Genomic DNA, 17,306 nt, shown 5'->3' on the forward strand with positions numbered 1-17,306 from the left:
ATTCAAAAATACCTGTTTGGAACGGTTGAGTATGGTTGGAAGAACTTTTTTAAAGATTTTCTAGACCAAAGTGGAGGGTGTAAGGACTATGGCTTACTCATGAGTTTTAAAAAAACACTAACGGAGAATATTCCCAATTTTTACAAGGAGGTGTTCGAAGCATGGGCGGGAATAATTAAAAAGGCAAAGTACGGATGTGAAGAGGTGGATACGGTTTTAAATCACCCGGTTTTTCTTAACCAGAAAGTGATGAATGATGGCAATATACTGTACAATAAGGCTTTTATTGGTGCAGGTTTAGGACAGGTGAAAGAGTACATGTACGAAGTGAAACCGGGGTTTTTACCTGTACAGGCGATATTTGACACCGTACGTGAGTATAACGAAGAAATAAGATTTGGAACTGTGAAAAATGTTTTTATGAAAATAAAAGAGAGTATACCCAGAGAGTGGGTAAAATTAATAAATGACGGGATTGGAAAAAGAAAAGAAGAATCGGTAAAGTTTCCTGAGTTGACTGTCGAAGGGAATACAATGAGAATGGAACTAAAAACAATGAAAGTTAAACATATATACAAAGTAATGACAGAGAATGAAATTAAAGAGCCAACGTCTGGAAAATTTTGGGGAGGAATATTTCCAGACTTAAACCATAAAGAAATGTGGGATAATTTGAATGTCAAATACAACGGAAGTGAATGTGAAAATAATGATTTTAAAATAAGACACAACAGAGTATATACAAATATAGTTTTACATCAAATTGATAAAAATAATAAAAGGGAATGTGATGTATGCAATGAACAACCAGAAACTCTGTTGCATATGATGTTGGAATGTGAGGACCTGAAAAGTTTTTACTCTGATTTGAGAAAATGTTTGGTGAAAAATTGGGTGGAATTATGTTTTGGACGCTTTGAATGGAGGAAACTGATTTTGTTTGGTGTGTGGAAAAAAAGGAAAAAGAAAGGCAATATGAATCTACTGAACTACGTACTGAGTCATGCAAGATACGCAATTATTTCAAGAAGAAATATGGCGCATTTTGAAGGGAAAAAAATCAGCGCATGGGTCTTGTTTGAATCAATGGTAAAAAGAAACATAAAATTGTTGTATGAATATGGACAAATTGATTTTGCGGAATGGTTTGTTGAGGGCAGTAACTTTGTGACAGTGACTAATGAAGGGAAAATACAATTTAATTTCTAAAGTAGTATGGATTATGATTTATTAAAATTTTGGTTTGTAAATAGTTTATTGGATAAACATCAGATATGAACTGTATATAATGGATATAATAGAAAAATGAAGTATGTATGATGTATATGATGTATAATGTGAAATTATTCTTTTTGTTTGTTTTGTCCTAAAAGTTTTTAAAATGTAAAATGTAAATATGGAAAATAAAATTTTTATAAAAAAAAAAAAAAAAGAACGCCCGATCTCGTCTGATCTCGGAAGCTAAGCAACGTCGGGCCTGGTTAGTACTTGGATGGGAGACCGCCTGGGAATACCCGGTGCTGTGAGCATTTTACCAGCGAAATCAATGTAAATTATCGTATTTTGGACATTGTTTGAAATAACGACCTTACTTCCTTAAAAAAGAATTATACAAAGTTAGTTTCTAGGCGTTTATTCATGAGAGCTCTCGCTGACTGCCGGGTCTTCGCTTACGGCCACACCGCGCTGAGAACGCCCGATCTCGTCTGATCTCGGAAGCTAAGCAACGTCGGGCCTGGTTAGTACTTGGATGGGAGACCGCCTGGGAATACCAGGTGCTGTGAGCATTTTACCAGCGAAATCAATGTAAATTATCGTATTTTGGACATTGTTTGAAATAACGACCTTACTTCCTTAAAAAAGAATTATACAAAGTTAGTTTCTAGGCGTTTATTCATGAGAGCTCTCGCTGACTGCCGGGTCTTCGCTTACGGCCACACCGCGCTGAGAACGCCCGATCTCGTCTGATCTCGGAAGCTAAGCAACGTCGGGCCTGGTTAGTACTTGGATGGGAGACCGCCTGGGAATACCAGGTGCTGTGAGCATTTTACCAGCGAAATCAATGTAAATTATCGTATTTTGGACATTGTTTGAAATAACGACCTTACTTCCTTAAAAAAGAATTATACAAATTTAGTTTCTAGGCGTTTATTCATGAGAGCTCTCGCTGACTGCCGGGTCTTCGCTTACGGCCACACCGCGCTGAGAACGCCCGATCTCGTCTGATCTCGGAAGCTAAGCAACGTCGGGCCTGGTTAGTACTTGGATGGGAGACCGCCTGGGAATACCCGGTGCTGTGAGCATTTTACCAGCGAAATCAATGTAAATTATCGTATTTTGGACATTGTTTGAAATAACGACCTTACTTCCTTAAAAAAGAATTATACAAAGTTAGTTTCTAGGCGTTTATTCATGAGAGCTCTCGCTGACTGCCGGGTCTTCGCTTACGGCCACACCGCGCTGAGAACGCCCGATCTCGTCTGATCTCGGAAGCTAAGCAACGTCGGGCCTGGTTAGTACTTGGATGGGAGACCGCCTGGGAATACCAGGTGCTGTGAGCATTTTACCAGCGAAATCAATGTAAATTATCGTATTTTGGACATTGTTTGAAATAACGACCTTACTTCCTTAAAAAAGAATTATACAAAGTTAGTTTCTAGGCGTTTATTCATGAGAGCTCTCGCTGACTGCCGGGTCTTCGCTTACGGCCACACCGCGCTGAGAACGCCCGATCTCGTCTTATCTCGGAAGCTAAGCAACGTCGGGCCTGGTTAGTACTTGGATGGGAGACCGCCTGGGAATACCAGGTGCTGTGAGCATTTTACCAGCGAAATCAATGTAAATTATCGTATTTTGGACATTGTTTGAAATAACGACCTTACTTCCTTAAAAAAGAATTATACAAAGTTAGTTTCTAGGCGTTTATTCATGAGAGCTCTCGCTGACTGCCGGGTCTTCGCTTACGGCCACACCGCGCTGAGAACGCCCGATCTCGTCTGATCTCGGAAGCTAAGCAACGTCGGGCCTGGTTAGTACTTGGATGGGAGACCGCCTGGGAATACCAGGTGCTGTGAGCATTTTACCAGCGAAATCAATGTAAATTATCGTATTTTGGACATTGTTTGAAATAACGACCTTACTTCCTTAAAAAAGAATTATACAAAGTTAGTTTCTAGGCGTTTATTCATGAGAGCTCTCGCTGACTGCCGGGTCTTCGCTTACGGCCACACCGCGCTGAGAACGCCCGATCTCGTCTGATCTCGGAAGCTAAGCAACGTCGGGCCTGGTTAGTACTTGGATGGGAGACCGCCTGGGAATACCAGGTGCTGTGAGCATTTTACCAGCGAAATCAATGTAAATTATCGTATTTTGGACATTGTTTGAAATAACGACCTTACTTCCTTAAAAAAGAATTATACAAAGTTAGTTTCTAGGCGTTTATTCATGAGAGCTCTCGCTGACTGCCGGGTCTTCGCTTACGGCCACACCGCGCTGAGAACGCCCGATCTCGTCTGATCTCGGAAGCTAAGCAACGTCGGGCCTGGTTAGTACTTGGATGGGAGACCGCCTGGGAATAACAGGTGCTGTGAGCATTTTACCAGCGAAATCAATGTAAATTATCGTATTTTGGACATTGTTTGAAATAACGACCTTACTTCCTTAAAAAAGAATTATACAAAGTTAGTTTCTAGGCGTTTATTCATGAGAGCTCTCGCTGACTGCCGGGTCTTCGCTTACGGCCACACCGCGCTGAGAACGCCCGATCTCGTCTGATCTCGGAAGCTAAGCAACGTCGGGCCTGGTTAGTACTTGGATGGGAGACCGCCTGGGAATACCAGGTGCTGTGAGCATTTTACCAGCGAAATCAATGTAAATTATCGTATTTTGGACATTGTTTGAAATAACGACCTTACTTCCTTAAAAAAGAATTATACAAATTTAGTTTCTAGGCGTTTATTCATGAGAGCTCTCGCTGACTGCCGGGTCTTCGCTTACGGCCACACCGCGCTGAGAACGCCCGATCTCGTCTGATCTCGGAAGCTAAGCAACGTCGGGCCTGGTTAGTACTTGGATGGGAGACCGCCTGGGAATACCCGGTGCTGTGAGCATTTTACCAGCGAAATCAATGTAAATTATCGTATTTTGGACATTGTTTGAAATAACGACCTTACTTCCTTAAAAAAGAATTATACAAAGTTAGTTTCTAGGCGTTTATTCATGAGAGCTCTCGCTGACTGCCGGGTCTTCGCTTACGGCCACACCGCGCTGAGAACGCCCGATCTCGTCTGATCTCGGAAGCTAAGCAACGTCGGGCCTGGTTAGTACTTGGATGGGAGACCGCCTGGGAATACCAGGTGCTGTGAGCATTTTACCAGCGAAATCAATGTAAATTATCGTATTTTGGACATTGTTTGAAATAACGACCTTACTTCCTTAAAAAAGAATTATACAAAGTTAGTTTCTAGGCGTTTATTCATGAGAGCTCTCGCTGACTGCCGGGTCTTCGCTTACGGCCACACCGCGCTGAGAACGCCCGATCTCGTCTTATCTTGGAAGCTAAGCAACGTCGGGCCTGGTTAGTACTTGGATGGGAGACCGCCTGGGAATACCAGGTGCTGTGAGCATTTTACCAGCGAAATCAATGTAAATTATCGTATTTTGGACATTGTTTGAAATAACGACCTTACTTCCTTAAAAAAGAATTATACAAATTTAGTTTCTAGGCGTTTATTCATGAGAGCTCTCGCTGACTGCCGGGTCTTCGCTTACGGCCACACCGCGCTGAGAACGCGCGATCTCGTCTGATCTCGGAAGCTAAGCAACGTCGGGCCTGGTTAGTACTTGGATGGGAGACCGCCTGGGAATACCAGGTGCTGTGAGCATTTTACCAGCGAAATCAATGTAAATTATCGTATTTTGGACATTGTTTGAAATAACGACCTTACTTCCTTAAAAAAGAATTATACAAAGTTAGTTTCTAGGCGTTTATTCATGAGAGCTCTCGCTGACTGCCGGGTCTTCGCTTACGGCCACACCGCGCTGAGAACGCCCGATCTCGTCTGATCTCGGAAGCTAAGCAACGTCGGGCCTGGTTAGTACTTGGATGGGAGACCGCCTGGGAATACCAGGTGCTGTGAGCATTTTACCAGCGAAATCAATGTAAATTATCGTATTTTGGACATTGTTTGAAATAACGACCTTACTTCCTTAAAAAAGAATTATACAAAGTTAGTTTCTAGGCGTTTATTCATGAGAGCTCTCGCTGACTGCCGGGTCTTCGCTTACGGCCACACCGCGCTGAGAACGCCCGATCTCGTCTGATCTCGGAAGCTAAGCAACGTCGGGCCTGGTTAGTACTTGGATGGGAGACCGCCTGGGAATACCAGGTGCTGTGAGCATTTTACCAGCGAAATCAATGTAAATTATCGTATTTTGGACATTGTTTGAAATAACGACCTTACTTCCTTAAAAAAGAATTATACAAAGTTAGTTTCTAGGCGTTTATTCATGAGAGCTCTCGCTGACTGCCGGGTCTTCGCTTACGGCCACACCGCGCTGAGAACGCCCGATCTCGTCTGATCTCGGAAGCTAAGCAACGTCGGGCTTGGTTAGTACTTGGATGGGAGACCGCCTGGGAATAACAGGTGCTGTCAGCATTTTACCAGCGAAATCAATGTAAATTATCGGATTTTGGACATTGTTTGAAATAACGACCTTACTTCCTTAAAAAAGAATTATACAAAGTTAGTTTCTAGGCGTTTATTCATGAGAGCTCTCGCTGACTGCCGGGTCTTCGCTTACGGCCACACCGCGCTGAGAACGCCCGATCTCGTCTGATCTCGGAAGCTAAGCAACGTCGGGCCTGGTTAGTACTTGGATGGGAGACCGCCTGGGAATACCAGGTGCTGTGAGCATTTTACCAGCGAAATCAATGTAAATTATCGTATTTTGGACATTGTTTGAAATAACGACCTTACTTCCTTAAAAAAGAATTATACAAAGTTAGTTTCTAGGCGTTTATTCATGAGAGCTCTCGCTGACTGCCGGGTCTTCGCTTACGGCCACACCGCGCTGAGAACGCCCGATCTCGTCTGATCTCGGAAGCTAAGCAACGTCGGGCCTGGTTAGTACTTGGATGGGAGACCGCCTGGGAATAACAGGTGCTGTGAGCATTTTACCAGCGAAATCAATGTAAATGATCGTATTTTGGACATTGTTTGAAATAACGACCTTACTTCCTTAAAAAAGAATTATACAAAGTTAGTTTCTAGGCGTTTATTCATGAGAGCTCTCGCTGACTGCCGGGTCTTCGCTTACGGCCACACCGCGCTGAGAACGCCCGATCTCGTCTGATCTCGGAAGCTAAGCAACGTCGGGCCTGGTTAGTACTTGGATGGGAGACCGCCTGGGAATACCAGGTGCTGTGAGCATTTTACCAGCGAAATCAATGTAAATTATCGTATTTTGGACATTGTTTGAAATAACGACCTTACTTCCTTAAAAAAGAATTATACAAATTTAGTTTCTAGGCGTTTATTCATGAGAGCTCTCGCTGACTGCCGGGTCTTCGCTTACGGCCACACCGCGCTGAGAACGCCCGATCTCGTCTGATCTCGGAAGCTAAGCAACGTCGGGCCTGGTTAGTACTTGGATGGGAGACCGCCTGGGAATACCCGGTGCTGTGAGCATTTTACCAGCGAAATCAATGTAAATTATCGTATTTTGGACATTGTTTGAAATAACGACCTTACTTCCTTAAAAAAGAATTATACAAAGTTAGTTTCTAGGCGTTTATTCATGAGAGCTCTCGCTGACTGCCGGGTCTTCGCTTACGGCCACACCGCGCTGAGAACGCCCGATCTCGTCTTATCTTGGAAGCTAAGCAACGTCGGGCCTGGTTAGTACTTGGATGGGAGACCGCCTGGGAATACCAGGTGCTGTGAGCATTTTACCAGCGAAATCAATGTAAATTATCGTATTTTGGACATTGTTTGAAATAACGACCTTACTTCCTTAAAAAAGAATTATACAAATTTAGTTTCTAGGCGTTTATTCATGAGAGCTCTCGCTGACTGCCGGGTCTTCGCTTACGGCCACACCGCGCTGAGAACGCCCGATCTCGTCTGATCTCGGAAGCTAAGCAACGTCGGGCCTGGTTAGTACTTGGATGGGAGACCGCCTGGGAATACCAGGTGCTGTGAGCATTTTACCAGCGAAATCAATGTAAATTATCGTATTTTGGACATTGTTTGAAATAACGACCTTACTTCCTTAAAAAAGAATTATACAAAGTTAGTTTCTAGGCGTTTATTCATGAGAGCTCTCGCTGACTGCCGGGTCTTCGCTTACGGCCACACCGCGCTGAGAACGCCCGATCTCGTCTGATCTCGGAAGCTAAGCAACGTCGGGCCTGGTTAGTACTTGGATGGGAGACCGCCTGGGAATACCAGGTGCTGTGAGCATTTTACCAGCGAAATCAATGTAAATTATCGTATTTTGGACATTGTTTGAAATAACGACCTTACTTCCTTAAAAAAGAATTATACAAAGTTAGTTTCTAGGCGTTTATTCATGAGAGCTCTCGCTGACTGCCGGGTCTTCGCTTACGGCCACACCGCGCTGAGAACGCCCGATCTCGTCTGATCTCGGAAGCTAAGCAATGTCGGGCCTGGTTAGTACTTGGATGGGAGACCGCCTGGGAATAACAGGTGCTGTGAGCATTTTACCAGCGAAATCAATGTAAATTATCGTATTTTGGACATTGTTTGAAATAACGACCTTACTTCCTTAAAAAAGAATTATACAAAGTTAGTTTCTAGGCGTTTATTCATGAGAGCTCTCGCTGACTGCCGGGTCTTCGCTTACGGCCACACCGCGCTGAGAACGCCCGATCTCGTCTGATCTCGGAAGCTAAGCAACGTCGGGCCTGGTTAGTACTTGGATGGGAGACCGCCTGGGAATACCAGGTGCTGTGAGCATTTTACCAGCGAAATCAATGTAAATTATCGTATTTTGGACATTGTTTGAAATAACGACCTTACTTCCTTAAAAAAGAATTATACAAATTTAGTTTCTAGGCGTTTATTCATGAGAGCTCTCGCTGACTGCCGGGTCTTCGCTTACGGCCACACCGCGCTGAGAACGCCCGATCTCGTCTGATCTCGGAAGCTAAGCAACGTCGGGCCTGGTTAGTACTTGGATGGGAGACCGCCTGGGAATACCCGGTGCTGTGAGCATTTTACCAGCGAAATCAATGTAAATTATCGTATTTTGGACATTGTTTGAAATAACGACCTTACTTCCTTAAAAAAGAATTATACAAAGTTAGTTTCTAGGCGTTTATTCATGAGAGCTCTCGCTGACTGCCGGGTCTTCGCTTACGGCCACACCGCGCTGAGAACGCCCGATCTCGTCTGATCTCGGAAGCTAAGCAACGTCGGGCCTGGTTAGTACTTGGATGGGAGACCGCCTGGGAATACCAGGTGCTGTGAGCATTTTACCAGCGAAATCAATGTAAATTATCGTATTTTGGACATTGTTTGAAATAACGACCTTACTTCCTTAAAAAAGAATTATACAAATTTAGTTTCTAGGCGTTTATTCATGAGAGCTCTCGCTGACTGCCGGGTCTTCGCTTACGGCCACACCGCGCTGAGAACGCCCGATCTCGTCTGATCTCGGAAGCTAAGCAACGTCGGGCCTGGTTAGTACTTGGATGGGAGACCGCCTGGGAATACCCGGTGCTGTGAGCATTTTACCAGCGAAATCAATGTAAATTATCGTATTTTGGACATTGTTTGAAATAACGACCTTACTTCCTTAAAAAAGAATTATACAAAGTTAGTTTCTAGGCGTTTATTCATGAGAGCTCTCGCTGACTGCCGGGTCTTCGCTTACGGCCACACCGCGCTGAGAACGCCCGATCTCGTCTGATCTTGGAAGCTAAGCAACGTCGGGCCTGGTTAGTACTTGGATGGGAGACCGCCTGGGAATACCAGGTGCTGTGAGCATTTTACCAGCGAAATCAATGTAAATTATCGTATTTTGGACATTGTTTGAAATAACGACCTTACTTCCTTAAAAAAGAATTATACAAATTTAGTTTCTAGGCGTTTATTCATGAGAGCTCTCGCTGACTGCCGGGTCTTCGCTTACGGCCACACCGCGCTGAGAACGCCCGATCTCGTCTGATCTCGGAAGCTAAGCAACGTCGGGCCTGGTTAGTACTTGGATGGGAGACCGCCTGGGAATACCAGGTGCTGTGAGCATTTTACCAGCGAAATCAATGTAAATTATCGTATTTTGGACATTGTTTGAAATAACGACCTTACTTCCTTAAAAAAGAATTATACAAAGTTAGTTTCTAGGCGTTTATTCATGAGAGCTCTCGCTGACTGCCGGGTCTTCGCTTACGGCCACACCGCGCTGAGAACGCCCGATCTCGTCTGATCTCGGAAGCTAAGCAACGTCGGGCCTGGTTAGTACTTGGATGGGAGACCGCCTGGGAATACCAGGTGCTGTGAGCATTTTACCAGCGAAATCAATGTAAATTATCGTATTTTGGACATTGTTTGAAATAACGACCTTACTTCCTTAAAAAAGAATTATACAAAGTTAGTTTCTAGGCGTTTATTCATGAGAGCTCTCGCTGACTGCCGGGTCTTCGCTTACGGCCACACCGCGCTGAGAACGCCCGATCTCGTCTGATCTTGGAAGCTAAGCAACGTCGGGCCTGGTTAGTACTTGGATGGGAGACCGCCTGGGAATACCAGGTGCTGTGAGCATTTTACCAGCGAAATCAATGTAAATTATCGTATTTTGGACATTGTTTGAAATAACGACCTTACTTCCTTAAAAAAGAATTATACAAATTTAGTTTCTAGGCGTTTATTCATGAGAGCTCTCGCTGACTGCCGGGTCTTCGCTTACGGCCACACCGCGCTGAGAACGCCCGATCTCGTCTGATCTCGGAAGCTAAGCAACGTCGGGCCTGGTTAGTACTTGGATGGGAGACCGCCTGGGAATACCAGGTGCTGTGAGCATTTTACCAGCGAAATCAATGTAAATTATCGTATTTTGGACATTGTTTGAAATAACGACCTTACTTCCTTAAAAAAGAATTATACAAAGTTAGTTTCTAGGCGTTTATTCATGAGAGCTCTCGCTGACTGCCGGGTCTTCGCTTACGGCCACACCGCGCTGAGAACGCCCGATCTCGTCTGATCTCGGAAGCTAAGCAACGTCGGGCCTGGTTAGTACTTGGATGGGAGACCGCCTGGGAATACCACGTGCTGTGAGCATTTTACCAGCGAAATCAATGTAAATTATCGTATTTTGGACATTGTTTGAAATAACGACCTTACTTCCTTAAAAAAGAATTATACAAAGTTAGTTTCTAGGCGTTTATTCATGAGAGCTCTCGCTGACTGCCGGGTCTTCGCTTACGGCCACACCGCGCTGAGAACGCCCGATCTCGTCTGATCTCGGAAGCTAAGCAACGTCGGGCCTGGTTAGTACTTGGATGGGAGACCGCCTGGGAATACCACGTGCTGTGAGCATTTTACCAGCGAAATCAATGTAAATTATCGTATTTTGGACATTGTTTGAAATAACGACCTTACTTCCTTAAAAAAGAATTATACAAAGTTAGTTTCTAGGCGTTTATTCATGAGAGCTCTCGCTGACTGCCGGGTCTTCGCTTACGGCCACACCGCGCTGAGAACGCCCGATCTCGTCTGATCTCGGAAGCTAAGCAACGTCGGGCCTGGTTAGTACTTGGATGGGAGACCGCCTGGGAATACCAGGTGCTGTGAGCATTTTACCAGCGAAATCAATGTAAATTATCGTATTTTGGACATTGTTTGAAATAACGACCTTACTTCCTTAAAAAAGAATTATACAAAGTTAGTTTCTAGGCGTTTATTCATGAGAGCTCTCGCTGACTGCCGGGTCTTCGCTTACGGCCACACCGCGCTGAGAACGCCCGATCTCGTCTGATCTCGGAAGCTAAGCAACGTCGGGCCTGGTTAGTACTTGGATGGGAGACCGCCTGGGAATAACAGGTGCTGTGAGCATTTTACCAGCGAAATCAATGTAAATTATCGTATTTTGGACATTGTTTGAAATAACGACCTTACTTCCTTAAAAAAGAATTATACAAAGTTAGTTTCTAGGCGTTTATTCATGAGAGCTCTCGCTGACTGCCGGGTCTTCGCTTACGGCCACACCGCGCTGAGAACGCCCGATCTCGTCTGATCTCGGAAGCTAAGCAACGTCGGGCCTGGTTAGTACTTGGATGGGAGACCGCCTGGGAATACCAGGTGCTGTGAGCATTTTACCAGCGAAATCAATGTAAATTATCGTATTTTGGACATTGTTTGAAATAACGACCTTACTTCCTTAAAAAAGAATTATACAAATTTAGTTTCTAGGCGTTTATTCATGAGAGCTCTCGCTGACTGCCGGGTCTTCGCTTACGGCCACACCGCGCTCAGAACGCCCGATCTCGTCTGATCTCGGAAGCTAAGCAACGTCGGGCCTGGTTAGTACTTGGATGGGAGACCGCCTGGGAATACCCGGTGCTGTGAGCATTTTACCAGCGAAATCAATGTAAATTATCGTATTTTGGACATTGTTTGAAATAACGACCTTACTTCCTTAAAAAAGAATTATACAAAGTTAGTTTCTAGGCGTTTATTCATGAGAGCTCTCGCTGACTGCCGGGTCTTCGCTTACGGCCACACCGCGCTGAGAACGCCCGATCTCGTCTGATCTTGGAAGCTAAGCAACGTCGGGCCTGGTTAGTACTTGGATGGGAGACCGCCTGGGAATACCAGGTGCTGTGAGCATTTTACCAGCGAAATCAATGTAAATTATCGTATTTTGGACATTGTTTGAAATAACGACCTTACTTCCTTAAAAAAGAATTATACAAATTTAGTTTCTAGGCGTTTATTCATGAGAGCTCTCGCTGACTGCCGGGTCTTCGCTTACGGCCACACCGCGCTGAGAACGCCCGATCTCGTCTGATCTCGGAAGCTAAGCAACGTCGGGCCTGGTTAGTACTTGGATGGGAGACCGCCTGGGAATACCAGGTGCTGTGAGCATTTTACCAGCGAAATCAATGTAAATTATCGTATTTTGGACATTGTTTGAAATAACGACCTTACTTCCTTAAAAAAGAATTATACAAAGTTAGTTTCTAGGCGTTTATTCATGAGAGCTCTCGCTGACTGCCGGGTCTTCGCTTACGGCCACACCGCGCTGAGAACGCCCGATCTCGTCTGATCTCGGAAGCTAAGCAACGTCGGGCCTGGTTAGTACTTGGATGGGAGACCGCCTGGGAATAACAGGTGCTGTGAGCATTTTACCAGCGAAATCAATGTAAATTATCGTATTTTGGACATTGTTTGAAATAACGACCTTACTTCCTTAAAAAAGAATTATACAAAGTTAGTTTCTAGGCGTTTATTCATGAGAGCTCTCGCTGACTGCCGGGTCTTCGCTTACGGCCACACCGCGCTGAGAACGCCCGATCTCGTCTGATCTCGGAAGCTAAGCAACGTCGGGCCTGGTTAGTACTTGGATGGGAGACCGCCTGGGAATACCAGGTGCTGTGAGCATTTTACCAGCGAAATCAATGTAAATTATCGTATTTTGGACATTGTTTGAAATAACGACCTTACTTCCTTAAAAAAGAATTATACAAATTTAGTTTCTAGGCGTTTATTCATGAGAGCTCTCGCTGACTGCCGGGTCTTCGCTTACGGCCACACCGCGCTGAGAACGCCCGATCTCGTCTGATCTCGGAAGCTAAGCAACGTCGGGCCTGGTTAGTACTTGGATGGGAGACCGCCTGGGAATACCAGGTGCTGTGAGCATTTTACCAGCGAAATCAATGTAAATTATCGTATTTTGGACATTGTTTGAAATAACGACCTTACTTCCTTAAAAAAGAATTATACAAAGTTAGTTTCTAGGCGTTTATTCATGAGAGCTCTCGCTGACTGCCGGGTCTTCGCTTACGGCCACACCGCGCTGAGAACGCCCGATCTCGTCTGATCTCGGAAGCTAAGCAACGTCGGGCCTGGTTAGTACTTGGATGGGAGACCGCCTGGGAATACCAGGTGCTGTGAGCATTTTACCAGCGAAATCAATGTAAATTATCGTATTTTGGACATTGTTTGAAATAACGACCTTACTTCCTTAAAAAAGAATTATACAAATTTAGTTTCTAGGCGTTTATTCATGAGAGCTCTCGCTGACTGCCGGGTCTTCGCTTACGGCCACACCGCGCTCAGAACGCCCGATCTCGTCTGATCTCGGAAGCTAAGCAACGTCGGGCCTGGTTAGTACTTGGATGGGAGACCGCCTGGGAATACCCGGTGCTGTGAGCATTTTACCAGCGAAATCAATGTAAATTATCGTATTTTGGACATTGTTTGAAATAACGACCTTACTTCCTTAAAAAAGAATTATACAAAGTTAGTTTCTAGGCGTTTATTCATGAGAGCTCTCGCTGACTGCCGGGTCTTCGCTTACGGCCACACCGCGCTGAGAACGCCCGATCTCGTCTGATCTTGGAAGCTAAGCAACGTCGGGCCTGGTTAGTACTTGGATGGGAGACCGCCTGGGAATACCAGGTGCTGTGAGCATTTTACCAGCGAAATCAATGTAAATTATCGTATTTTGGACATTGTTTGAAATAACGACCTTACTTCCTTAAAAAAGAATTATACAAATTTAGTTTCTAGGCGTTTATTCATGAGAGCTCTCGCTGACTGCCGGGTCTTCGCTTACGGCCACACCGCGCTGAGAACGCCCGATCTCGTCTGATCTCGGAAGCTAAGCAACGTCGGGCCTGGTTAGTACTTGGATGGGAGACCGCCTGGGAATACCAGGTGCTGTGAGCATTTTACCAGCGAAATCAATGTAAATTATCGTATTTTGGACATTGTTTGAAATAACGACCTTACTTCCTTAAAAAAGAATTATACAAAGTTAGTTTCTAGGCGTTTATTCATGAGAGCTCTCGCTGACTGCCGGGTCTTCGCTTACGGCCACACCGCGCTGAGAACGCCCGATCTCGTCTGATCTCGGAAGCTAAGCAACGTCGGGCCTGGTTAGTACTTGGATGGGAGACCGCCTGGGAATAACAGGTGCTGTGAGCATTTTACCAGCGAAATCAATGTAAATTATCGTATTTTGGACATTGTTTGAAATAACGACCTTACTTCCTTAAAAAAGAATTATACAAAGTTAGTTTCTAGGCGTTTATTCATGAGAGCTCTCGCTGACTGCCGGGTCTTCGCTTACGGCCACACCGCGCTGAGAACGCCCGATCTCGTCTGATCTCGGAAGCTAAGCAACGTCGGGCCTGGTTAGTACTTGGATGGGAGACCGCCTGGGAATACCAGGTGCTGTGAGCATTTTACCAGCGAAATCAATGTAAATTATCGTATTTTGGACATTGTTTGAAATAACGACCTTACTTCCTTAAAAAAGAATTATACAAATTTAGTTTCTAGGCGTTTATTCATGAGAGCTCTCGCTGACTGCCGGGTCTTCGCTTACGGCCACACCGCGCTGAGAACGCCCGATCTCGTCTGATCTCGGAAGCTAAGCAACGTCGGGCCTGGTTAGTACTTGGATGGGAGACCGCCTGGGAATACCCGGTGCTGTGAGCATTTTACCAGCGAAATCAATGTAAATTATCGTATTTTGGACATTGTTTGAAATAACGACCTTACTTCCTTAAAAAAGAATTATACAAAGTTAGTTTCTAGGCGTTTATTCATGAGAGCTCTCGCTGACTGCCGGGTCTTCGCTTACAGCCACACCGCGCTGAGAACGCCCGATCTCGTCTGATCTTGGAAGCTAAGCAACGTCGGGCCTGGTTAGTACTTGGATGGGAGACCGCCTGGGAATACCAGGTGCTGTGAGCATTTTACCAGCGAAATCAATGTAAATTATCGTATTTTGGACATTGTTTGAAATAACGACCTTACTTCCTTAAAAAAGAATTATACAAATTTAGTTTCTAGGCGTTTATTCATGAGAGCTCTCGCTGACTGCCGGGTCTTCGCTTACGGCCACACCGCGCTGAGAACGCCCGATCTCGTCTGATCTCGGAAGCTAAGCAACGTCGGGCCTGGTTAGTACTTGGATGGGAGACCGCCTGGGAATACCAGGTGCTGTGAGCATTTTACCAGCGAAATCAATGTAAATTATCGTATTTTGGACATTGTTTGAAATAACGACCTTACTTCCTTAAAAAAGAATTATACAAAGTTAGTTTCTAGGCGTTTATTCATGAGAGCTCTCGCTGACTGCCGGGTCTTCGCTTACGGCCACACCGCGCTGAGAACGCCCGATCTCGTCTGATCTCGGAAGCTAAGCAACGTCGGGCCTGGTTAGTACTTGGATGGGAGACCGCCTGGGAATACCAGGTGCTGTGAGCATTTTACCAGCGAAATCAATGTAAATTATCGTATTTTGGACATTGTTTGAAATAACGACCTTACTTCCTTAAAAAAGAATTATACAAAGTTAGTTTCTAGGCGTTTATTCATGAGAGCTCTCGCTGACTGCCGGGTCTTCGCTTACGGCCACACCGCGCTGAGAACGCCCGATCTCGTCTGATCTCGGAAGCTAAGCAACGTCGGGCCTGGTTAGTACTTGGATGGGAGACCGCCTGGGAATAACAGGTGCTGTGAGCATTTTACCAGCGAAATCAATGTAAATTATCGTATTTTGGACATTGTTTGAAATAACGACCTTACTTCCTTAAAAAAGAATTATACAAAGTTAGTTTCTAGGCGTTTATTCATGAGAGCTCTCGCTGACTGCCGGGTCTTCGCTTACGGCCACACCGCGCTGAGAACGCCCGATCTCGTCTGATCTCGGAAGCTAAGCAACGTCGGGCCTGGTTAGTACTTGGATGGGAGACCGCCTGGGAATACCAGGTGCTGTGAGCATTTTACCAGCGAAATCAATGTAAATTATCGTATTTTGGACATTGTTTGAAATAACGACCTTACTTCCTTAAAAAAGAATTATACAAAGTTAGTTTCTAGGCGTTTATTCATGAGAGCTCTCGCTGACTGCCGGGTCTTCGCTTACGGCCACACCGCGCTGAGAACGCCCGATCTCGTCTGATCTCGGAAGCTAAGCAACGTCGGGCCTGGTTAGTACTTGGATGGGAGACCGCCTGGGAATAACAGGTGCTGTGAGCATTTTACCAGCGAAATCAATGTAAATTATCGTATTTTGGACATTGTTTGAAATAACGACCTTACTTCCTTAAAAAAGAATTATACAAAGTTAGTTTCTAGGCGTTTATTCATGAGAGCTCTCGCTGACTGCCGGGTCTTCGCTTACGGCCACACCGCGCTGAGAACGCCCGATCTCGTCTGATCTCGGAAGCTAAGCAACGTCGGGCCTGGTTAGTACTTGGATGGGAGACCGCCTGGGAATACCAGGTGCTGTGAGCATTTTACCAGCGAAATCAATGTAAATTATCGTATTTTGGACATTGTTTGAAATAACGACCTTACTTCCTTAAAAAAGAATTATACAAATTTAGTTTCTAGGCGTTTATTCATGAGAGCTCTCGCTGACTGCCGGGTCTTCGCTTACGGCCACACCGCGCTCAGAACGCCCGATCTCGTCTGATCTCGGAAGCTAAGCAACGTCGGGCCTGGTTAGTACTTGGATGGGAGACCGCCTGGGAATACCCGGTGCTGTGAGCATTTTACCAGCGAAATCAATGTAAATTATCGTATTTTGGACATTGTTTGAAATAACGACCTTACTTCCTTAAAAAAGAATTATACAAAGTTAGTTTCTAGGCGTTTATTCATGAGAGCTCTCGCTGACTGCCGGGTCTTCGCTTACGGCCACACCGCGCTGAGAACGCCCGATCTCGTCTGATCTTGGAAGCTAAGCAACGTCGGGCCTGGTTAGTACTTGGATGGGAGACCGCCTGGGAATACCAGGTGCTGTGAGCATTTTACCAGCGAAATCAATGTAAATTATCGTATTTTGGACATTGTTTGAAATAACGACCTTACTTCCTTAAAAAAGAATTATACAAATTTAGTTTCTAGGCGTTTATTCATGAGAGCTCTCGCTGACTGCCGGGTCTTCGCTTACGGCCACACCGCGCTGAGAACGCCCGATCTCGTCTGATCTCGGAAGCTAAGCAACGTCGGGCCTGGTTAGTACTTGGATGGGAGACCGCCTGGGAATACCAGGTGCTGTGAGCATTTTACCAGCGAAATCAATGTAAATTATCGTATTTTGGA

At 45.1% G+C, this 17,306-nt stretch overlaps 59 non-coding genes and 2 pseudogenes across 59 annotated transcripts; all 61 read left to right on the forward strand.

Moving 5' to 3' along the window:
* The first annotated feature begins 1,668 nt into the window (after positions 1–1,668).
* On the forward strand, positions 1,669–1,787 carry LOC133120947 (5S ribosomal RNA). Its single transcript, XR_009707765.1, has one exon. It is a non-coding gene; the product is annotated as a 5S ribosomal RNA (ribosomal RNA).
* Positions 1,788–1,926: 139 nt separating this feature from the next.
* Positions 1,927–2,045, forward strand: LOC133120959 (5S ribosomal RNA). The gene has a single exon (XR_009707776.1). It is a non-coding gene; the product is annotated as a 5S ribosomal RNA (ribosomal RNA).
* A 139-nt stretch (positions 2,046–2,184) lies between these two features.
* On the forward strand, positions 2,185–2,303 carry LOC133121051 (5S ribosomal RNA). Its single transcript, XR_009707863.1, has one exon. It is a non-coding gene; the product is annotated as a 5S ribosomal RNA (ribosomal RNA).
* A 139-nt stretch (positions 2,304–2,442) lies between these two features.
* LOC133120970 (5S ribosomal RNA) lies at positions 2,443–2,561 on the forward strand. Its single transcript, XR_009707787.1, has one exon. It is a non-coding gene; the product is annotated as a 5S ribosomal RNA (ribosomal RNA).
* Positions 2,562–2,700: 139 nt separating this feature from the next.
* LOC133120656 (5S ribosomal RNA) lies at positions 2,701–2,819 on the forward strand. The gene has a single exon (XR_009707492.1). It is a non-coding gene; the product is annotated as a 5S ribosomal RNA (ribosomal RNA).
* Positions 2,820–2,958: 139 nt separating this feature from the next.
* On the forward strand, positions 2,959–3,077 carry LOC133120982 (5S ribosomal RNA). The gene has a single exon (XR_009707798.1). It is a non-coding gene; the product is annotated as a 5S ribosomal RNA (ribosomal RNA).
* Positions 3,078–3,216: 139 nt separating this feature from the next.
* Positions 3,217–3,335, forward strand: LOC133120994 (5S ribosomal RNA). The gene has a single exon (XR_009707809.1). It is a non-coding gene; the product is annotated as a 5S ribosomal RNA (ribosomal RNA).
* A 139-nt stretch (positions 3,336–3,474) lies between these two features.
* Positions 3,475–3,593, forward strand: LOC133121079 (5S ribosomal RNA). The gene has a single exon (XR_009707889.1). It is a non-coding gene; the product is annotated as a 5S ribosomal RNA (ribosomal RNA).
* A 139-nt stretch (positions 3,594–3,732) lies between these two features.
* On the forward strand, positions 3,733–3,851 carry LOC133121006 (5S ribosomal RNA). Its single transcript, XR_009707820.1, has one exon. It is a non-coding gene; the product is annotated as a 5S ribosomal RNA (ribosomal RNA).
* A 139-nt stretch (positions 3,852–3,990) lies between these two features.
* LOC133121053 (5S ribosomal RNA) lies at positions 3,991–4,109 on the forward strand. Its single transcript, XR_009707864.1, has one exon. It is a non-coding gene; the product is annotated as a 5S ribosomal RNA (ribosomal RNA).
* A 139-nt stretch (positions 4,110–4,248) lies between these two features.
* Positions 4,249–4,367, forward strand: LOC133121018 (5S ribosomal RNA). Its single transcript, XR_009707832.1, has one exon. It is a non-coding gene; the product is annotated as a 5S ribosomal RNA (ribosomal RNA).
* Positions 4,368–4,506: 139 nt separating this feature from the next.
* On the forward strand, positions 4,507–4,625 carry LOC133120660 (5S ribosomal RNA; annotated as a pseudogene).
* A 139-nt stretch (positions 4,626–4,764) lies between these two features.
* LOC133121128 (5S ribosomal RNA) lies at positions 4,765–4,883 on the forward strand. The gene has a single exon (XR_009707935.1). It is a non-coding gene; the product is annotated as a 5S ribosomal RNA (ribosomal RNA).
* Positions 4,884–5,022: 139 nt separating this feature from the next.
* Positions 5,023–5,141, forward strand: LOC133121030 (5S ribosomal RNA). Its single transcript, XR_009707843.1, has one exon. It is a non-coding gene; the product is annotated as a 5S ribosomal RNA (ribosomal RNA).
* A 139-nt stretch (positions 5,142–5,280) lies between these two features.
* LOC133121042 (5S ribosomal RNA) lies at positions 5,281–5,399 on the forward strand. The gene has a single exon (XR_009707854.1). It is a non-coding gene; the product is annotated as a 5S ribosomal RNA (ribosomal RNA).
* A 139-nt stretch (positions 5,400–5,538) lies between these two features.
* Positions 5,539–5,657, forward strand: LOC133121162 (5S ribosomal RNA). Its single transcript, XR_009707967.1, has one exon. It is a non-coding gene; the product is annotated as a 5S ribosomal RNA (ribosomal RNA).
* Positions 5,658–5,796: 139 nt separating this feature from the next.
* On the forward strand, positions 5,797–5,915 carry LOC133121054 (5S ribosomal RNA). The gene has a single exon (XR_009707865.1). It is a non-coding gene; the product is annotated as a 5S ribosomal RNA (ribosomal RNA).
* Positions 5,916–6,054: 139 nt separating this feature from the next.
* On the forward strand, positions 6,055–6,173 carry LOC133121080 (5S ribosomal RNA). The gene has a single exon (XR_009707890.1). It is a non-coding gene; the product is annotated as a 5S ribosomal RNA (ribosomal RNA).
* Positions 6,174–6,312: 139 nt separating this feature from the next.
* LOC133121065 (5S ribosomal RNA) lies at positions 6,313–6,431 on the forward strand. Its single transcript, XR_009707876.1, has one exon. It is a non-coding gene; the product is annotated as a 5S ribosomal RNA (ribosomal RNA).
* A 139-nt stretch (positions 6,432–6,570) lies between these two features.
* Positions 6,571–6,689, forward strand: LOC133121055 (5S ribosomal RNA). Its single transcript, XR_009707866.1, has one exon. It is a non-coding gene; the product is annotated as a 5S ribosomal RNA (ribosomal RNA).
* A 139-nt stretch (positions 6,690–6,828) lies between these two features.
* On the forward strand, positions 6,829–6,947 carry LOC133120662 (5S ribosomal RNA; annotated as a pseudogene).
* Positions 6,948–7,086: 139 nt separating this feature from the next.
* On the forward strand, positions 7,087–7,205 carry LOC133121077 (5S ribosomal RNA). Its single transcript, XR_009707887.1, has one exon. It is a non-coding gene; the product is annotated as a 5S ribosomal RNA (ribosomal RNA).
* Positions 7,206–7,344: 139 nt separating this feature from the next.
* Positions 7,345–7,463, forward strand: LOC133121089 (5S ribosomal RNA). The gene has a single exon (XR_009707898.1). It is a non-coding gene; the product is annotated as a 5S ribosomal RNA (ribosomal RNA).
* Positions 7,464–7,602: 139 nt separating this feature from the next.
* LOC133121134 (5S ribosomal RNA) lies at positions 7,603–7,721 on the forward strand. Its single transcript, XR_009707940.1, has one exon. It is a non-coding gene; the product is annotated as a 5S ribosomal RNA (ribosomal RNA).
* Positions 7,722–7,860: 139 nt separating this feature from the next.
* On the forward strand, positions 7,861–7,979 carry LOC133121101 (5S ribosomal RNA). The gene has a single exon (XR_009707909.1). It is a non-coding gene; the product is annotated as a 5S ribosomal RNA (ribosomal RNA).
* Positions 7,980–8,118: 139 nt separating this feature from the next.
* Positions 8,119–8,237, forward strand: LOC133121056 (5S ribosomal RNA). Its single transcript, XR_009707867.1, has one exon. It is a non-coding gene; the product is annotated as a 5S ribosomal RNA (ribosomal RNA).
* A 139-nt stretch (positions 8,238–8,376) lies between these two features.
* On the forward strand, positions 8,377–8,495 carry LOC133121112 (5S ribosomal RNA). The gene has a single exon (XR_009707920.1). It is a non-coding gene; the product is annotated as a 5S ribosomal RNA (ribosomal RNA).
* A 139-nt stretch (positions 8,496–8,634) lies between these two features.
* Positions 8,635–8,753, forward strand: LOC133121057 (5S ribosomal RNA). Its single transcript, XR_009707868.1, has one exon. It is a non-coding gene; the product is annotated as a 5S ribosomal RNA (ribosomal RNA).
* A 139-nt stretch (positions 8,754–8,892) lies between these two features.
* Positions 8,893–9,011, forward strand: LOC133121118 (5S ribosomal RNA). Its single transcript, XR_009707925.1, has one exon. It is a non-coding gene; the product is annotated as a 5S ribosomal RNA (ribosomal RNA).
* Positions 9,012–9,150: 139 nt separating this feature from the next.
* Positions 9,151–9,269, forward strand: LOC133121124 (5S ribosomal RNA). Its single transcript, XR_009707931.1, has one exon. It is a non-coding gene; the product is annotated as a 5S ribosomal RNA (ribosomal RNA).
* Positions 9,270–9,408: 139 nt separating this feature from the next.
* Positions 9,409–9,527, forward strand: LOC133121137 (5S ribosomal RNA). The gene has a single exon (XR_009707943.1). It is a non-coding gene; the product is annotated as a 5S ribosomal RNA (ribosomal RNA).
* Positions 9,528–9,666: 139 nt separating this feature from the next.
* LOC133121119 (5S ribosomal RNA) lies at positions 9,667–9,785 on the forward strand. The gene has a single exon (XR_009707926.1). It is a non-coding gene; the product is annotated as a 5S ribosomal RNA (ribosomal RNA).
* Positions 9,786–9,924: 139 nt separating this feature from the next.
* On the forward strand, positions 9,925–10,043 carry LOC133121149 (5S ribosomal RNA). Its single transcript, XR_009707954.1, has one exon. It is a non-coding gene; the product is annotated as a 5S ribosomal RNA (ribosomal RNA).
* A 139-nt stretch (positions 10,044–10,182) lies between these two features.
* LOC133121159 (5S ribosomal RNA) lies at positions 10,183–10,301 on the forward strand. The gene has a single exon (XR_009707964.1). It is a non-coding gene; the product is annotated as a 5S ribosomal RNA (ribosomal RNA).
* Positions 10,302–10,440: 139 nt separating this feature from the next.
* On the forward strand, positions 10,441–10,559 carry LOC133121161 (5S ribosomal RNA). Its single transcript, XR_009707966.1, has one exon. It is a non-coding gene; the product is annotated as a 5S ribosomal RNA (ribosomal RNA).
* Positions 10,560–10,698: 139 nt separating this feature from the next.
* Positions 10,699–10,817, forward strand: LOC133121160 (5S ribosomal RNA). The gene has a single exon (XR_009707965.1). It is a non-coding gene; the product is annotated as a 5S ribosomal RNA (ribosomal RNA).
* A 139-nt stretch (positions 10,818–10,956) lies between these two features.
* On the forward strand, positions 10,957–11,075 carry LOC133121081 (5S ribosomal RNA). Its single transcript, XR_009707891.1, has one exon. It is a non-coding gene; the product is annotated as a 5S ribosomal RNA (ribosomal RNA).
* A 139-nt stretch (positions 11,076–11,214) lies between these two features.
* LOC133121172 (5S ribosomal RNA) lies at positions 11,215–11,333 on the forward strand. The gene has a single exon (XR_009707976.1). It is a non-coding gene; the product is annotated as a 5S ribosomal RNA (ribosomal RNA).
* A 139-nt stretch (positions 11,334–11,472) lies between these two features.
* Positions 11,473–11,591, forward strand: LOC133121153 (5S ribosomal RNA). Its single transcript, XR_009707958.1, has one exon. It is a non-coding gene; the product is annotated as a 5S ribosomal RNA (ribosomal RNA).
* Positions 11,592–11,730: 139 nt separating this feature from the next.
* Positions 11,731–11,849, forward strand: LOC133121120 (5S ribosomal RNA). The gene has a single exon (XR_009707927.1). It is a non-coding gene; the product is annotated as a 5S ribosomal RNA (ribosomal RNA).
* A 139-nt stretch (positions 11,850–11,988) lies between these two features.
* On the forward strand, positions 11,989–12,107 carry LOC133121184 (5S ribosomal RNA). Its single transcript, XR_009707987.1, has one exon. It is a non-coding gene; the product is annotated as a 5S ribosomal RNA (ribosomal RNA).
* A 139-nt stretch (positions 12,108–12,246) lies between these two features.
* LOC133121082 (5S ribosomal RNA) lies at positions 12,247–12,365 on the forward strand. Its single transcript, XR_009707892.1, has one exon. It is a non-coding gene; the product is annotated as a 5S ribosomal RNA (ribosomal RNA).
* Positions 12,366–12,504: 139 nt separating this feature from the next.
* LOC133120650 (5S ribosomal RNA) lies at positions 12,505–12,623 on the forward strand. Its single transcript, XR_009707486.1, has one exon. It is a non-coding gene; the product is annotated as a 5S ribosomal RNA (ribosomal RNA).
* A 139-nt stretch (positions 12,624–12,762) lies between these two features.
* LOC133120661 (5S ribosomal RNA) lies at positions 12,763–12,881 on the forward strand. Its single transcript, XR_009707493.1, has one exon. It is a non-coding gene; the product is annotated as a 5S ribosomal RNA (ribosomal RNA).
* A 139-nt stretch (positions 12,882–13,020) lies between these two features.
* Positions 13,021–13,139, forward strand: LOC133120668 (5S ribosomal RNA). The gene has a single exon (XR_009707494.1). It is a non-coding gene; the product is annotated as a 5S ribosomal RNA (ribosomal RNA).
* A 139-nt stretch (positions 13,140–13,278) lies between these two features.
* On the forward strand, positions 13,279–13,397 carry LOC133121154 (5S ribosomal RNA). Its single transcript, XR_009707959.1, has one exon. It is a non-coding gene; the product is annotated as a 5S ribosomal RNA (ribosomal RNA).
* A 139-nt stretch (positions 13,398–13,536) lies between these two features.
* LOC133121121 (5S ribosomal RNA) lies at positions 13,537–13,655 on the forward strand. Its single transcript, XR_009707928.1, has one exon. It is a non-coding gene; the product is annotated as a 5S ribosomal RNA (ribosomal RNA).
* A 139-nt stretch (positions 13,656–13,794) lies between these two features.
* On the forward strand, positions 13,795–13,913 carry LOC133120669 (5S ribosomal RNA). The gene has a single exon (XR_009707495.1). It is a non-coding gene; the product is annotated as a 5S ribosomal RNA (ribosomal RNA).
* A 139-nt stretch (positions 13,914–14,052) lies between these two features.
* On the forward strand, positions 14,053–14,171 carry LOC133121083 (5S ribosomal RNA). The gene has a single exon (XR_009707893.1). It is a non-coding gene; the product is annotated as a 5S ribosomal RNA (ribosomal RNA).
* Positions 14,172–14,310: 139 nt separating this feature from the next.
* LOC133120670 (5S ribosomal RNA) lies at positions 14,311–14,429 on the forward strand. Its single transcript, XR_009707496.1, has one exon. It is a non-coding gene; the product is annotated as a 5S ribosomal RNA (ribosomal RNA).
* Positions 14,430–14,568: 139 nt separating this feature from the next.
* On the forward strand, positions 14,569–14,687 carry LOC133121058 (5S ribosomal RNA). The gene has a single exon (XR_009707869.1). It is a non-coding gene; the product is annotated as a 5S ribosomal RNA (ribosomal RNA).
* A 139-nt stretch (positions 14,688–14,826) lies between these two features.
* LOC133121129 (5S ribosomal RNA) lies at positions 14,827–14,945 on the forward strand. The gene has a single exon (XR_009707936.1). It is a non-coding gene; the product is annotated as a 5S ribosomal RNA (ribosomal RNA).
* Positions 14,946–15,084: 139 nt separating this feature from the next.
* On the forward strand, positions 15,085–15,203 carry LOC133120672 (5S ribosomal RNA). Its single transcript, XR_009707498.1, has one exon. It is a non-coding gene; the product is annotated as a 5S ribosomal RNA (ribosomal RNA).
* A 139-nt stretch (positions 15,204–15,342) lies between these two features.
* On the forward strand, positions 15,343–15,461 carry LOC133120673 (5S ribosomal RNA). Its single transcript, XR_009707499.1, has one exon. It is a non-coding gene; the product is annotated as a 5S ribosomal RNA (ribosomal RNA).
* Positions 15,462–15,600: 139 nt separating this feature from the next.
* On the forward strand, positions 15,601–15,719 carry LOC133121085 (5S ribosomal RNA). Its single transcript, XR_009707894.1, has one exon. It is a non-coding gene; the product is annotated as a 5S ribosomal RNA (ribosomal RNA).
* A 139-nt stretch (positions 15,720–15,858) lies between these two features.
* LOC133120674 (5S ribosomal RNA) lies at positions 15,859–15,977 on the forward strand. The gene has a single exon (XR_009707500.1). It is a non-coding gene; the product is annotated as a 5S ribosomal RNA (ribosomal RNA).
* A 139-nt stretch (positions 15,978–16,116) lies between these two features.
* On the forward strand, positions 16,117–16,235 carry LOC133121086 (5S ribosomal RNA). The gene has a single exon (XR_009707895.1). It is a non-coding gene; the product is annotated as a 5S ribosomal RNA (ribosomal RNA).
* A 139-nt stretch (positions 16,236–16,374) lies between these two features.
* LOC133120675 (5S ribosomal RNA) lies at positions 16,375–16,493 on the forward strand. Its single transcript, XR_009707501.1, has one exon. It is a non-coding gene; the product is annotated as a 5S ribosomal RNA (ribosomal RNA).
* Positions 16,494–16,632: 139 nt separating this feature from the next.
* LOC133121155 (5S ribosomal RNA) lies at positions 16,633–16,751 on the forward strand. The gene has a single exon (XR_009707960.1). It is a non-coding gene; the product is annotated as a 5S ribosomal RNA (ribosomal RNA).
* Positions 16,752–16,890: 139 nt separating this feature from the next.
* LOC133121122 (5S ribosomal RNA) lies at positions 16,891–17,009 on the forward strand. The gene has a single exon (XR_009707929.1). It is a non-coding gene; the product is annotated as a 5S ribosomal RNA (ribosomal RNA).
* A 139-nt stretch (positions 17,010–17,148) lies between these two features.
* LOC133120676 (5S ribosomal RNA) lies at positions 17,149–17,267 on the forward strand. Its single transcript, XR_009707502.1, has one exon. It is a non-coding gene; the product is annotated as a 5S ribosomal RNA (ribosomal RNA).
* Positions 17,268–17,306: the final 39 nt, after the last annotated feature.

This window comes from Conger conger, unplaced genomic scaffold (assembly GCF_963514075.1).
Source record: "Conger conger unplaced genomic scaffold, fConCon1.1 SCAFFOLD_79, whole genome shotgun sequence".
NCBI lineage: Eukaryota > Metazoa > Chordata > Actinopteri > Anguilliformes > Congridae > Conger > Conger conger.